Source organism: Arachis stenosperma, chromosome 6, assembly GCF_014773155.1.
Source record: "Arachis stenosperma cultivar V10309 chromosome 6, arast.V10309.gnm1.PFL2, whole genome shotgun sequence".
Taxonomy (NCBI): Eukaryota; Viridiplantae; Streptophyta; class Magnoliopsida; order Fabales; family Fabaceae; genus Arachis; species Arachis stenosperma.
Genome location: NC_080382.1, coordinates 72,173,402 through 72,190,568, shown reverse-complemented (window position 1 = coordinate 72,190,568; position 17,167 = coordinate 72,173,402). Strand labels below are relative to the sequence as shown.

At 39.9% G+C, this 17,167-nt stretch overlaps 1 non-coding gene across 1 annotated transcript; it reads right to left on the bottom strand.

Annotated features, from left to right (window-relative positions):
- Positions 1–12,221: 12,221 nt before the first annotated feature.
- LOC130937019 (small nucleolar RNA R71) lies at positions 12,222–12,325 on the bottom strand. Its single transcript, XR_009068257.1, has one exon. It is a non-coding gene; the product is annotated as a small nucleolar RNA R71 (small nucleolar RNA).
- Between the last annotated feature and the right edge of the window lie 4,842 nt (positions 12,326–17,167).

The window sequence follows — 17,167 nt, the reverse complement described above, 5'->3', positions numbered from 1 at the left end:
TTTACGTGGTAAAAGAAAGTAAATGTTTGAATTTATTCTATATGAATATCTACAATATATTCAAATTCAATGCCTCAATGAATATCCGAACCTTGTGTTGACGACTGTTCTGAAATCCACTATTGCAAAAAATAGGAAGTATACTGCACAGTAACGTGGCAATAATAATAGTTGAGTAGTTGACACATGGTCCCTTGGAGTCTTGACGTTCTTTAAAGTTGGGGTAAAATCCGTGTCCAAAACAAAAATATATTTGGGGTAAAATAAAACTTGTTGGGATCGAAGGCATGTTAGATGTTTGATGATGCTTGAGAAGTTTCTCTCTATCCTAAGGCACATCCATCTTATACTTTTAACTTTGTAAGGTCTACTTGCTCAAATTGTTTTCCGAGATGCGTTGAACGGTCATGCAGTAGAATATGACTAGTAAGGATTATTATTTTTTATCAGTATTTAGTCAATAATAATAATATGTATTTATATTTATAAATATTTTACTTAAAAATATAATTTATGCTTTTTATTAGAATTTTGTATACCTAAATCAATATAATTTATATTTATATTTTTTTGAGTTTGCACTTATAAATGAATAAAATTTATTTGTTACAAATAATTTAATATTTGTGCTGACAAAAAATTATAAAAAACGTAGGCTGTCAAAATGTAGTTATCAGAATTGAATTGGTAATCAATCCGGTCATATAATCGGGTTACCGGGTTATTGGTTCAACCAGTGGGTCACTAATTTACCCGGTTAATTCGGTCATAACTAAAAAAATATAAAATTATATTAATAAAATTGAAATAATGTCTTAAAACTTAAAATGCGAGTCTTACAAACATTAATAATTAAATATCAAGTCTTAAACATAACTAATAATCTAAAAGAAGAGTTAATAAACTTGTTTCTAGTATAAAATATGTTCTCAATTTAAATCAACAAGAACAAGTTAAAGATAACACAATCATTAAATCAAGTCTAAGGGGTGAGCTCAAAGTCGGCATCAACATCTTCATAGGACAAATTAGGAGCTTGATCAACATTTCCCTCATTTTGATTTGTATCCATATCTTCCATAGCATTGTTACTTGATCCGTCATTATCTTGGTCATCTTCCAAATTTAATTGATCTACATTTGTGTATTTTTGACAAATCATGAAATCAATATCAAGAATAATTCGTAATAGCAACTGACAATTAAAATATTCAAGCAATTGAAGAATTTACCGAGATCATCCAAAGTTGGTTGAATAGACATATTTGCCAAATCATTTCGTAGAGCATCAACCTCTTCAGGAGTTAAAAACGGCGGTGAATCTTCCAATATCCAATCCGAATGGTCATCAAATGTATCAAGACAAATTGGATCATAGCTTTGCTTTCTCATTAGATTCCTATGTTATCAAGTTATGTAATTACTAAACTAAAGATTAAATTTTAATGAACAATACTTTTTAAAATTAAATAAATAATTATAGAAGATACCTTTGTTGTAAACTCAAGTTATAATGAACGAAAACAAGATCATTAAGCTTTTGATGTTCTAACCGATTCCTCTTCTTTGTGTGGATGTGTTCAAAAATACTCCAATTTCGCAGAGAGTGACGACGAGGGTGACGGAGAGACGAGGTTGGCTGAGGGGGGTATTGGCAGTGACTGGTGAGTGGTGACTTCGGAGATACTGTATTACTGCATTACTGCCATTAGGGAGATTAGAGATGTGAGGTGAGGGCAGTGAGGCAATGGGGGAAGGGGGGATAGCCTAGGGTTAGGTTTCATTTCAACGAAAAGGGGGGGGGGGATATTAGAACGACGCCGTTTTAGCATACAAATAAAAAAAAAATTTGTACCGCCCGGACCGGGTCAAATAACCCGTCTGGGTCGCCGCTTTTTATCAAAACCCGATCGGGTGAACCGGGTTTCTCCGGGTCAATTGCATTTCCGGTTCAACGTGTGGCTCGGCCCGGCCAGGTGACCGGATGACCAGGTTTCCGGTCAAACCAGCCGGGTCGAGCCGGGTCTGATAACTATGATTTACCTACACTTTATTATTATTAAGCTCCATCTGTATCTCAATAGTCTCTCTTCACGTAACTTTTAGATAGCGTTTGGTAAAGGATATTGGGACTAAGATTGAAATTTAATATTGTGTTTGGTGGTCAAAAACTGGAATTAAAATTTCAATATCCATCTTGAAAATTTCAGTTCCTTCAGTATTTCTGAAAAATTGGGACACAGAAACTGAAATTTTTAGGGACAGGATTAAAACTTTAATAACATTTTATTCCTAAAATAATCTCGTTCAAAAAATCATATTCCAAATTTATCCTTCACTCCCAACTCGACCCCCACCTCTCACCCTGCCACCCTTTGATGCCAGGGCATTTTGGCCAGTTTCACTGACCTTTTCTTTACTATTTTTAAGGTAGTTTCATGCATTTTCTTAGGAAATAAGCGAGTTTTGGGTAGATATTCACTTACATCTTGATTCAAGCATACATTGTGCACTTTACATGATTTCATGAGAATTTTGCATCAATTATATGATAAATTGGATGATGCATGATCCCATGATTAAGAGCAAGACTTTGATGCACTTTGTTTGATTGATTTCAGGCCAAAAGAAGAAGAGAAGAGCTACGTTAGTGGCTACGTTAGTTACACTAACGTGGGCACTAACGTGGAAGGAAGGAAGTGGCATTAACTTTGAAGAAAGGAAATAGAGCCAACGTTAGTGACACTTAACATTATCACTAACGTTGGACCAAGCTCATAAGTGGCCACGTTAACTTAGTTAACGTGGCCTCTAACGTTAAGAAGTAAAGGGGAAGCCAACGTTAGTGACATTCAACTTTATCACTAACGTTGGCCAAGTCACAATAAGCCACGTTAACTCCCACGTTAACCTAGTTAACGTGGAAGCTAACGTGAAGAAAGGAGGTGGTCGACAACGTTAGTGACACCAAACATTGTCACTAACGTTGGAATGAGCCCACACAAGCCACTATGAGCCACGTTAACTCCCACGTTAACTTAGTTAACGTGGTAGTTAACGTGGGCAAAAGTCCTACCTGGCAGCCTGACCATGCCTTCTTCCAAAACGCATAACTTGAGCCACAAAGTTCCAAATAAGGTGATTCCAGTGGCATTGGAAAGTAGGATTCCAGAGCTTTCCAAGCATATACGGCACTACATGGTTGACACTAAATTTGAGGGAAAGATGAGAATGAACTTGATCCAGAGGATTGCAATATCTCTTGATCCCAATGTTCATTTTATTTTTAGTTCTTACATTTACTTTTCTTGCCATTTTACTCTTCTGCACTTTATAGCTTTTGTTTACTTTTATGCCATTTACATTCCCTTGTTACTTATCACTCCAATATGATTTGTCTAACTAGGAGAATCAATTAATCATTGTTTGCTTAATCCGTTAATCTCTGTGGGATTCGACCTCACTCTATTGTGAGTTTTACTTGACGACAATTCGGTATACTTGCCGAAGGAAAATTTGTTGAGAGACAAGTTTTCATGCATCACCCCTTGTCACCGAAGTATAACCACCACACCTTTGCCATCATTGAATTCAACCACAAACAATAATGATATTGTTCTGAGGGTCTTAAATGTTGATTTGGGCCTTAACGTGAGGTCCAGGTCCCATAGTATGGCAACGTCCAACCTTTTCGGTGCCGAGGTGCCGCCTGTCTGAGTTCCTTGTGAGGAGGTTGGAGGGGGGGTAATACCTACAAGAGACTCTGATACTTAAGTTAGCAAGGGGTTTAAGCAGGTTTTTTTGTAGATTAGAACGTGAGTCATACCTAGGAGGTGCCAGTATATTTATAGTAGAATTGCTAACTACCTTTGTTGGAGTAATCTTATCTTTTCTGATAGATAAGTGTTCCCTTTATCTTGGGAGTTTTTTGAGATCCACCTTCTAGATGAGATAGAGATTTTAGAAAGCATTTTATCTACTTCGAGCAAGTAGGGCTTTTGCCCCTCGAGGCAGTGTCCGACCTCTTCAAAGAGGTCAAACTCATAATGAGGTTCACTTTTATTGGTGGGCCTTTTAGTGTCATTGGGTTTGGCTATTATCTATTGGGTCAGGGTATGAATAGTGCCCCTGCTTGAGTTCGTTCTTTTTAAAGGTTGGGCTCAAGCACTTTGTCAGGCTATTCGACGTGTTTGAAATTTTAAACGTTGATTGGTGCTTTAATGGTGGGTGGGCGTTACACGGCAATTTGTTCCTTGGATTATGTGCGCTTTAAAGAGGTGCGAGGAGCCATTTTAACTTGTTTCTTTCTTATAAATAGTCTTTTCATCTCTTTCTTCTTTTTTCTCCTTCTTTCTGGAAAATCTACCTCTATTCTTTCTTTCAAAAGAGCTCCTTTGTGTTCTTGCTGTTCTCAAGATTTCTTTATCTTGATTTTTGAAGTTTTTTCGTTTATTGCCATCGAGAAGGGGATCGTCCATAATACATGCTGCTTTAGACGCGCCTTTCTTTTTTTTCGCGATCTTCCTCAAGGTTGGCTTTCATTTTTTCCTTTCTTGTATTCTCCTTTTATTTGGCTGAACTCGCTTGTTATCTTTGGTTGAACCTTTGGGCTTTACTGTTGTCGTTCTTTTTCGTCTTGTTGGAAGGAATTTGCTTTTGCCTCTTTTAGATTTTGATACTTGGTGTGAAATATTTTTTTGAAAGTGTTTGAAGGAAGTAGATAAAGACTTTTCTTTTATGCCTTTGTAGTGACAAACTTGTTGAATGTGTGCTGTATTGCCTCTAACGGCGTTGCTTTGATGTGATGTTTGCACCGGAGAGGTTCCATTGGGTTATTCTGTGGAAAAGTTTTGAAAAAAAATGTCTCTCTTTGGATTTTGTTTAATTTGTCTGACTTCTTATAGTAATGGTCTTCTTTATTTTTTCTATTTATAGGTATAGTCTTTATGTCTCGCCGTCTTATCACGAACATTTCGACAAAAGGGCCCCTAGTTTTGGAGTTTGGGTAGATAGCGTTGTTCTTAGCTATGTCCCTGTGACCGATAGGGAGTATTGTGATGAGTTTTGTAGGCATCATAGTATCTGTGAGAGTAGAGAGGATGAGAGGAGCTATGTGCTGGATCCACCCGACCTGGAGGAGAGAGTGTGCTTCCCTTCTGTTCATGCCCTGGCTCGAGCTGTTTGACCCGGGCTAACTGAAGGCAAGTCAACCGACCTCTTAAGGTCAAGGTTACCCGACCTCTTCTCAAAAGAGGTTGGCCAAATCATCGAGAGAGCCCAAAAAGGGCCCAAACAGAGGAACACGATCCAAGTCCAAAGGCAGCCCAAGCCTAGGAAGATAAGGGCAATTCCCTTAAAGATAAAGATAACTCCACTCAAAGATAAGATAAGACAACTATCTTATCCCCAGAAAGGTCACTCTACACTATTATAAATACATTAGAGCACCCAGGTATAACTCATACTCTGATTCTACTAAAAAAACCTGCTTAAAGCCCATGCTAACTTAAGCATCGGAGTCTATTGCAGGTACCACCACCCTTTGGTGACGAAAGATCAGCAACACCACCAAGTCTAACAAGTCGGGCACGTCAGCTCCGGACACCACCATAGATCTCGTCCGAGATCGTCCTACAGTTTCAGGTAACCCTCAGAACATTGGCGCCATTGCCGAGGACCCTGGAAGTCATCCCATTATCATGGCGGACAACCTTGACAACGACCATGACTCTGATCTAGAAAACAGGACGCCTGATAAACCACTATTTTATGGTTTATCTTGTGCTCAATTGAGTGGTTTTTATCAACTCTTTACCCACTTAATCACATGATTTGCATGTTTTATATTTTCCCTCCTGATTCTGTGCTATGACTGAAAACATGCTTCTTTGGATTTTATTTCCTTTTATTTAATCCTCTCTTATTACCAGTAGATGCCTTGATATTTGTGTTAAGTGATTTCAGGAATTACAGGGCAGGAATGGCTTAGAGGATGGAAAGGAAGCATGCAAAAGTGGAAGGAATACAAGAAGTTGAAGGAACTGCAAAGCTGTCAACCTGACCCTCTCGCACTAAAACGATCATAACTTGAGCTACAGAGGTTCAAATGATGCAGTTCTAGTTGCGTTGGAAAGCTAACATCTAGGGCTTCGATTTGATATATAATTCATGATAGTGGCTGTACAGATAAGCGACGCGAACGCGTGCTCAACGCGGACGCGTCACATCTGCGAATCTCATTCCGCGCGGACGCGTGGATGACACCTCCGCGTCACTTTGCCGCGACCTGTACGGACCAGATTTCATAATCAGCGATTTTTTGGCTGTTTTTGACCCAGTTTTCGGCCCGGAAAACACAGATTAGAGGCTATAAAGTGGGGGAATGCATCCATTCATACGGAGGCTTTCATAATTCACTTTTCATAGTTTTAGATGTAGTTTTTAGAGAGAGAGAGGTTCTCTCCTCTCTCTTAGGAATTTAGGATTAGGATTTTTAGAAATTAGGAATATTAATTTTTCATCACAGGTTCAATGTTCTTTAATTTATGTTTCTCTTCTACTTTGGTTACTCTAATACTTGTTTATTATTTATGTTGCCCATTTGATTCATAAATCTTTCCATGTTAGATTTAAATTTATATTTAAATACAATTGAGGTATTTTCAGATCTATGATTTTCGTTTAGCTTTTTATATTCTTGGCTTTAATTGATTAACTGGAAGATCTTGAGTTATCAACTATTCATGATTGATTGTTATGTCGGCTAATTAATTTGAATTCCACTGACTCTAGTCTTTCCTTAGGAGTTGGCTAGGACTTGGGAATTCTAACCAATTGGTTCACTTGACTTTCCCTTGCTTACGCAAAGGTTAACTAAGTGGGATTAACTTCCATTCTCATAGGAGTAACTGGGATAGGACTTCCGAATTTTCATATCTTGCCAAGAGTTTATTTTATAGTTATTTATTTATTTCGCTTATCATTTATCATATTTGTTCCTCATTCTCAAAACCCCCAAAATTTTACCTTTTTTCATAGCCAATAATAAGTCATACCTCCTTGCAATTTCTTGAGAAGATGACCCGAGGTTTAAATACTTCGGTTATTAATTTATTTAGGGGTTGTTACTTGTGACAACCAAAACGTTTGTAAGAAAGGTTGATTGCTTGGTTTAGTAACTATACTTACAACGAGAGTTTACTATAACTTCTAAACCATCAATCTTCAATTCTTCAACGCCACATAAGAATGCAGACACTACACCAAATAATACTTGTTCATACCCTGGGTCGAGCTGTCCGACCCGGGATGTTCGACAGACAAAGCGACCGACCTCTTCAGGATGAGACAACCCGACCTCTTTCCAAAGGGCTCGGCCAAGTCACCAGAAAAGCCCAAAGAAGGGCCCAAATAGAGGAACACGCCCCAAATCCTAAGGCAGCCCAAGCCTACAGAGGGAAGGGCAGTTCCCATGAAAGATAAGCTAACCTCACCTAGAAGATAAGATAAGATAAGATAAGTAACTTATCTTATCTAAAAAGGTCACTCTACACCATTATAAATACACTGGAGCACCCAGGTATAACTCATACTCTGATTCTACTCAATACCTGTTTAATACCCTTGCTAACTTAAGCATCGGAGTCCCTTGCAAGTACCCCCCACCCTTCGGTGACAAGGGATCAGCAGTGCAGTCAGTCCAACAATTCGGACACGACAGCTCTAGTCGTCTTCCACCAGCCGGACACGTTAACACCGACCAGTACAGAAGATCTCGTCCGAGATCAACCTCCAGTTTCAGGTAACCCTCGGAACATTGGCGCCGTTGCCGGGGAACCTGGAAGTCATCCCATCACCATGGCGGACGACCATGACAATGACCACAATTCAGATTTGGAAGATAGAACGTCGCACAAGAACGCGGATGTTACACTCAAAGATACTCCGGAGCTCAACGGGGAAAAAAATTCATCAAATCCAGGAGTGATAGAGGCGCTTCAAGATCGATAAAAGCAACTTGAGAAAGAAGCCCAACATCAACGTGAAAAAGAAGAGGATCTGCATCGGGAGATAAGGCGACGCCGAGAATTAGAAGATAAACATCTAAAACTCGAAGCCGATCTCAAAACTAAAGCTACTAAATCCACTCCAGAGGATAGCTCTCGCAAGGATCAAGATCCTTTCACCAGGGAAATTATGAAATCCAAAATCCCAAAAGATTTCAAACTTTCGGATATGACTCTGTATGACGGCACTTCAGACCCCAATGATCATCTCAGCAATTTCAGAAGCAGAATGTACCTCACTGACTCCTCGGATGCAGTTCGCTGCAAGGCCTTTCCAAAAACTCTTACCAAGACAGCCATTAGATGGTTCGACAACCTACCTCCAAAATCCATCTCGAGTTTTGACGACCTGGCCAAAAAATTCCTGGCCAAATTTTCCATACAAAAGGACAAAGCTAAACACGCACCCAGCCTACTAGGAATCAAGCAAGGAGATCGGGAGAGTCTTTGTAACTACATGAAAGATTCAATAAAACATGCATGGACATACAAAGTCTACCACCAGAAGTTGCCATCATGGGCCTCATAAATGGCCTACGAGAAGGACCATTTAGCCAATCTATATCAAAGACGTACCCAACATCCCTAGACGAAGTACAAGAATGGGCGCAGAAGTTCATCAACATGGAAGAGAACTCTCGACTTGGGGAAGCCTCGAGGTTCGGTTCTGCCTACCGAGATAAAGAATCCAAGAAAAAGGAAGATCGCTCCGGGGAGAAAATCAAAAATTATCATAACTACACCCCTCTTAGGGTATCCTTGGTAGATGTTTACAAAGAAGTCTGCCATACGGAAAAATACCCCCAGCTCGGCCACTCAAAGGCAAAAGGGGGGAGGAAATCGGAACGAATACTGTGAGTATCATCGAGTCCGAGGACACTCTACCAATGAATGCTTTGACTTGAAAAATGACATAGAGAAATTAGTAAGGGAAGGAAAATTAGATCAGTTCTTGGCCAATCGGGACGAAGAACCAAGAAAAAGAAGAAGGGATGAAGATGTCGGACGGTCTGAATGATCACCCCGCACACCGGAGAGACACGTTCACGTGATACACAACGGATTTGCTGGAGGAGGAATCTCCAAATCATCCCACAAGCGACATCTCAAAGAAGTATACTGATGCCAAGGCATCTTAGGCTAGTTTCACTAGCATTTTTCTGTTAGTTTTAGTTGTTTTATGCATTTTCTTGAGCTTAAAGTAACCAAGAATGGTTAAATGAATAACAAAGCAATGAACCATCCAAACAGTATGATTTTGATGCAAATTCCATGAGTTTTTAGTTATATTACTTGAATGCTATGAATGGAAGATTTCTCATGAAATTTTGCAAGACTTTGATGCAGTTGTTTGGATGATTTCAGGGAAGAAGAGGTTAGGTAAGGAAGCAACAAAATCAATAAAGGAAGCTTGAATATCACATGTGGAGTTTAAGTTCCAGTTTAAGCTTAAACTGGAACTTAAACTGCCAAGCCATATAATGCTGGGAACTATCAGTGGCGTTTAAGCTCCAGTTTAAGCTTAAACTGGAGCTTAAACGCCAAAATCATGAAAGCTGAAAGTGGCGTTTAACCTCCAGTTTAACCTTAAACTGGAAGTTAAACGCCAGAAATGAGAAATGCACCAGGGAGCCATTTCCACGTTTAAGCTCCAGTTTAACCTTAAACTGGAGCTTAAACGTGTTCGACCATTCCCCTCCAGGGTTGCTTTCTTCATTTCCACGTTTAAGCTCCAGTTTAAGCTTAAACTGGAGCTTAAACGTGTTCGACAATTCCACACTCCAGGGTTGCCTTCTTCCATTTCCACGTTTAAGCTTCAGTTTAACCTTAAACTGAAGCTTAAACGTGTTCGACTACTTTACCCTCCATGGTTGCTTTCTTCCATTTCCACGTTTAAGCTTCAGTTTAACCTTAAACTGAAGCTTAAACGTGCTTGAATTATACCACCTCCAGGAGTGTCCAACGTTTAAGTTACAGTTTAAGCTTAAACTGCAACTTAAACGCCACTATTTGAAAAGGTTTCTGGGCCAAAGATATTGCAGTTTAAGTTAGCATTTGAGCACAAACATTAACTTAAACGTACTCTGGTATGAAACCCAATCGAATATCATGGTTTATGGGATTGGGCCTGAAAAATTGATGAGTCTGGAATTTCAATTTGTTGAGTCATGTGTCATTACTTGATTATCACTAAGTTGGCTCAATGAATGTTACAGAATTGGATCAGCAGCCTCATCAGGATTATGGATCATAAACCCAAAGCAAAAGGAAATCAGGGAAAGGCCTCAAAGCCCAAGAAACACAACAGAAGCTCAATTTAGAAAGTGTATAAATAGGATAGAATTTAAGTTAGTAGAAAACTTTTGGAAGAACTTTGGATCATTTTTCTAGTTTTCATACTTTTTGTAATTGAATTCAGAGCTATGACTCACTAAACTCCCTTTCATTGGGTTAGGGAGCTCTATTGTAATTCAATGAATCAATAATAGTTTTTATCTTCTTCTTCAATCTTTTCTCTTGAATTTTTGTTAGAAAGCTTCTCGATCTAATTCCATTGGTTAGTTGTCTTGGGAAAGAAACTATCCATAATTGGAATCCTTCGGAACCTTGGGAAAGGAATGGAGGATTCATGCTAGAGAAGCTTTCTCACAGTGAATTGGATTGGGGTTTGGATGGATATTGTGACATGTAATCCTACCAAATTGTGGTTCATGAAACTGTGTGGTATAATCAGTGATCGAGCGTCATCTCTTCTTATGAACATTTAAACCAAGGGATTGGGAATTTGTTTGTTTTTAGAGAGAATTGGTGAGCCAAGGGATTGGGATCCAATCATATAAGATTGCCAAGCAAAATTCAATGAACGCATTGGTTGAGGAAGGGATAAAAATGTTTTGATTCGGAGATCTCAATATCTCCTGAAACCCAATGAATTCCCTATTTCTGATCTACCACTTTCTCTTTACATTCTGCAATTAAATTCATGCAATCACCCCGATCCCTTTTTAATTTCAGCAATTTAGCTTCTCGCTCTTTAATTCATGCAATTTAAGATTCTGCAATTTCAATTTCTTGCCATTTACGTTTCCCGCCAATTTTACATTCCGCAATTCTCATCTAAATCTTGATTCCGCTCAACTAGAACACACTTCTAATCTGAATTGCTCACTCAACCAATCCTTGTGGGATTCGACCTCACTCTATTGTGAGTTTTTACTTGACGATAACCGGTGCACTTGCCGGAAGGAATTTTTGCCGATCGTGTAATTTCCTAAAATCGTAGCATCAAGTTTATGGCGCCGTTGCCGGGTATTGGTTTTCGATTGACAATTCTCAAATTGGAAGTTAACTAGATTGAGCATTTTTCTTGTTTTGTTAATTCAGTTCAAGTTACTTGTTGAATTTTAATTTCTGCACTCTGTTACTTGCTTTCTTTCTTTATGCCTTTAAATTCAAGCAACTAACTCACTGACTCACTAACTATTTGAATTAATTCCTCAACTGCTCTAACCATACTCTTCCATTAACCAAGAGTATTTCACTTGTTTGTTGCCTGTGCTGTGTTCTTGTATGACAGGTAGGAGAGGAGAGACATCAACTCATCCATATACCGAACCAGAGAGGACCCTTCATAAACTTAGAAGGGAAGCAAGAGGGAAGAGAGTACTGGGAGAAGAAGAATCTGAAGGAGAATCTGAGGACAATTTTGAGGAAGCTCTAGATCTCAACATGGATAGAGAAGTTCACAACCATGAGAGAGCTGATGGAAACAATGCCATTCCCGAGAGGAGGGTTCTTGGTTCATACATAAACCCAACCTCTGGGAATTGTGGTAGCAGCATTCAGAAACCACCCATCCAGGCCAACAATTTTGAACTCAAACCACAGCTAATATCACTGGTGGAGAATCATTGTTCATTTGGTGGGAGTGCTAATGAAGATCCAAACCAACATCTCACAAAATTCCTGAGAATTTGCGACACTGTGAAGTCTAATGGAGTCCAGGAAGATGCCTATAAACTGCTCTTGTTCCCATTTTCACTTAGGGACAAGGCAGCTAAGTGGCTGGAATCATTCCCAAGGGGGAGCCTAACAACCTGGGATGAGGTGGAAAGCAAGTTTTTGGCACGTTTCTACCCCCCACAAAAGGTCAAGAGGCTTCGATCTGAGGTTCAGACTTTTAGACAACAAGATGGTGAAACTCTCTACGAGGCATGGGAGAGGTTCAAGGATTTGACAAGGAAATGCCCACCAGACATGTTCCATGACTGGGAGCAATTGCATATTTTCTATGATGGACTTTCTTATGAATCAAGGAAGGCTGTAGACCATTCATCAGGAGGTTCATTGAACAGGAAAAAGACTGTGGAAGAAGCCATTGAAGTGATTGAGACAGTGGCTGAGAATGAGTACTACTATGCTTCAGAGAGACACAACACTAAGGAAGTCATGGAGCTGAACCATGTTGATACAATTCTAGCCCAAAACAAGGTGTTTGCCAAGCAACTAGCAGAGCTCACCAGGAAATTAGAAACAAATCAAGTGGCTGCAATACACACACAAGATCAAGAGGAGGTAAGCACTGAAGGAGGTGATTGGGAAGAGGCCAACTATGTGGGAAATCAACAAAGGCAGCCATATGATCCACATTCCAACACTTACAACCCAGGCTGGAAAAACCACCCAAACTTTGGGTGGGGAAACCAGCAAACCCAACCACAAAACCACAAACCTTACAACCCCAACCAACATAACAATTCCACATACCAAAACTCCAACCAAAGATCATACCAAGCCACACAAAACACTTACTCCCAACCACCATATCATGGCCAAAATAATCAACCTGCCCAACCTAATCCGAACCAACAATTTCAAGATCAATTAAATAGGATAGAAGGAATGCTTGCAAACATGGGTCAGGACATAAGTGAGTTGAAAAGCTTTAGGGATGATGTGAGATCTACCTTAAGGAACCATGGTGAAAAACTCAAGAGGATGGAGTCTCAAGTAGGAGAGCTATCTCAACAGGCCCCCAAGTCGACTGCAGTGTTCCCTAGTGACACAGAAAAGAATCCTAAAGGGGAACAAAAGGGAGTGAGATGGGAAGAATGCAAGGCCATCACCATATTGAAGGAAGTCTCAGAAGAAGAAGGAATCAGACCCTCAGAACAGGAGCCAGAAATCTTGAAGGAAGGTGTGGAAGAAGCTAAGCAGGAAAGTGAAACTGAGCAAGCCAAGGAACTGCAAAATAAAGGCATGCTGGAAACATACCAACCAAAAGCACCATTTCCTCAGAGGTTAGGAGGAGGTGAAAAAGGGAAAACATATTCAAGGTTTTTAGAGACATTTAAGTCTCTCCATATCAATATTCCCTTTCTTGAGATTCTCCAGCAGATGCCTACACATATCAAGTATTTGAAGGAATTGCTGAGCAAGAAAAGAGTTTTGAAGGGAGGACAAACTGTAATAATGAACAAAGAATGCAGTGCCCTCATCAAGAAGGACATAGTCTCTAAGAAAACAGACCCAGAAAGTTTTCATATCCCCTGCATCATAGGGGAAACAAAAATTGACAGAGGATTCTGTGATCTAGGAGCTAGCATAAATGTGATGCCTCTGACTCTTATGAAGAGGCTACAACTGAATGAGGTGAGATCCACTGATGTAATCATACAACTGGCTGACAAAACTCAGAAGCAAGCTGAAGGGGTAGTTGAGAATGTGCTGGTGAAAGTGGGAAATTATTTCTTCCCCACAGACTTTGTCATTTTGGACATGGAGGAAAGCTACCTACACCCTATCATTCTGGGAAGGCCATTTCTAGCCACTGCTAGAGCGCTCATAGATGTAGAACAAGGAGAGCTAATTTTAAGAATACATGATGAACAACTCATTTTCCATGTTTTCAAACCTGCATCCGAGCCTGAACCAGAACCTGAAAAGCCTAAGGATGATAGTAGCCATCTGTGTTTGGAGGAAAGCAACCCAGCAGCTGAAACTCTGAAACAGTCCTTGGAAGGCAAACAAGAATTGCAAGAGTTAAAGCCACAAGAATCAATAGAAACAGCTCAGAAGGATCCTCCTGGCATAAGGGTCAATGAAGAAATCCTCAAGAGAGAGGGAAGAATTGTAAAGAAATTGCCAAGAGGGTGGAGAAACAAGAAAATTCCCACTGAAGGTTTCTCTCCGGGAGATAAAGTGATATCAAGTCATTATCTGCCAATCCCACCTGGCCTCAAAACCATTCCTTCCCAGCTCCCTCAAGTGTTCACAATCAGGAAAGTTCTTTCTATGGAACATTTGGAAATCATGAAGGAATCAAATGGGGACGTTTTCATAGTGAGAGGAGAGGACATCAAGCACTACAATCCACCCTAACAAGGGACAACCGTCAAGCTAGTGACGTTAAAGAAGCGCTTCATGGGAGGCAACCCATGATTTAGTATCCTTACTCTTTATTGTTTTGCTTTGCATCTAATAAAGCATGGTTTCTTATGCATGAACTTGAATCCTCAGGACAACTGTTGATAAGGTGCACTAAACATTGCATGTAAAATACAATTGGTCTCTAAGTTTGGTGTGCCTGAAGGCACCCCAAATCTTATTCAAATTGTATTCAATCTTTCATTCAAGGTGCACAACCAAACATTAAGTTTGGTGTTCCTCTTTGAACACAGTTAATGAAAAGCAAGAAGTTCCTCTGGATTTAGAAATTCATGACAAGTATACCATTTGCATGTTTTAATACTTTGATTTCAATTACTTTAGGTAGTAAAATTGTTTAGGATCAAAGAGTCAAAGTGACTATGATTTATTATAATTATGCACATTCATTAAGGACAACCAACATGGATTTCATGTCATCAGGAGACATTACCAAACACTAAGTTTGGTGTCCAGTAATAAGTGTGCATACATACAAGGGTCACGGCTATAAGCTCATGAAGTCAATCATTGATTTACAATTCAAAAAGAATGAAAAACATGTGCAAGTACTATTCATTATTCACATGGACCGAAAAAAAAATGATAGCAAAGTTGTTTGTTTGTGCAGGTACAAAAGGAAGGATAAGAATGGATGAAAAAGACAAAGGGGGAGGTACGGTGCTTGGTCAAAAAGGGAGTTCACAAGTCTTTGAAACTAACACATGGGAAAAGGAAGTTCTGCATGAAAAGATAGCTGCATGTACAACTTAATGCACCCAGAATACTTCCAAGAAAGTGAAAAGCAATTCGTCTTTCTCCCTAATTCATATATTTACCATCAAGCCATCCTTCACAAATCACCCTAGCCGTCCATTTTTCACTTGCATGCACTATAAAGAACCACTTGGGGAACGAGTTCCACACCACCAAATCTCCTTCTTGCACATATTCTTTCATCATAGCATAACTACCTCTTGCCGAAAACAACCTCACCACACTTCTAACAACATTTTCTTACTTCACCTTGTCAACCTTAGCTTGTCACTTGCCAAAACTAAAGAACCAATGGCAGCCTCATCTAGCCACAAAAGAAGAAAAGACAAGCAGCCAATGGAGGAGGAAAGGGAATTTGATGCATGGAAATACAAATCGGTTTTCCATGAGATTCAGGCCGAATGGATGAGACCTAAAAGGATACTAGCTGAGATTCCCTTTGACCTTGGAGAGGAGGAGTTCCCAAGTGTTTGGGAGAAGATCAAAAAGAGGAAGTGGGAGCTCCTGACTAAGCCAATCACTAAAATCAACATCAACCTGGTGAAGGAGTTTTATGCAAATGCAGTGAGGGAGGATCCAACCGAGGAACCCACATACAAAAGCTATGTGAGAGGGGTGGAAGTTGACTTCAGCCCCAAGGCAATCATGAAAACTCTTGGCCTGAAAAACATACGTTTCAGCCAAGCAAGTTATGAGGATAGGATGATAGGAGAACCTGACTATCAGACTATTGCTGAAGACCTTTGTGCCATCAGAGCTGAATGGGTGAGAAGAACAAGAGGGGCTCCAAGAATCTTGAGAAGGGGATACCTAACACCTGAAGCTAAAGGGTGGTATGCAATAGTTAGGAGATCCATCCTACCCACTGCAAACTCTTCAGAAATAATCCCTAAAAGAGCCGTCTTGCTACATTGCATTATGATGGGAGGAGAGATCAAAGTTCATAAACTCATTGCTGAACAGATACAAGAGTTTAGTGAGAAAAGTGACCCTGACTCCTGGCTCCACTTCCCTAGCACCATCATCAGACTATGCATCCAGGCCCAAGTACCACTTGAAGATGCAAGACCTAATTGGCTACATCCTGGAATGGCCATGACTGCTCACAGAATGACTCTTGGCCCAATTGCTCCAAGACATACAAAAAGAAGAAATGAAGAAGGGCAACAAGCAGAAGGGGAGCAAGAAGCAGAGCAAGAAAGAGAAGAAGAGCAAGAAGCAGAGCAAGAAAGAGAAGAAGAGCAAGAAGAGCAAGGAAATCCAGAAAGAAGGCAACAAGTTCCCAGAGACCCCATGGATATGAGCAGAATGCAGGAAATCATAGAAGGAATGTCTCAACAATACATGAGGTCTCAAGAGAAGCAAGAGGACTTTCACCTAAAAATGATGGACATGCAAAGGAACTTTGAATCAAGATTCCTAGATCTGAAAAGGGAACAGAATTTACAATTACAGGAATCCCTCAGCTACATAGGCCAACACCAAGATGACAATATCTTGGCAATCAAGGAAGCCACCACTTTGCAGAATGCAAGATATGCAGTTCAAGCTGATTACAACATCAGTTCTCAAATCAAGCTTAACTACATAGGGGAACATCTACACAAGATGGACCCAGCATTCCCAGCTTTTGATGAGTATTTCAAGGGGAGGAAAGAAGGAGAAATAAACAAGGCAGTGATCCTTGAAAAAGGAGTGGAAGAAACAATGAAAGAAGCTGGATTCTGGACAAAGCTCATAAGAAAAGACAAAGGAAGTACAAGTGGTCAAAAAGAGGCAAGAAGCAAGAAGAAGTAGGACCCCAAGAATCAAGAAGAACCAAGCAACAAATGAGAGGTGGTCTTGTTCCTTAATAATCAAATAATAGTTTGTGAATTGTCTTTATGAGCTTTCTTTCA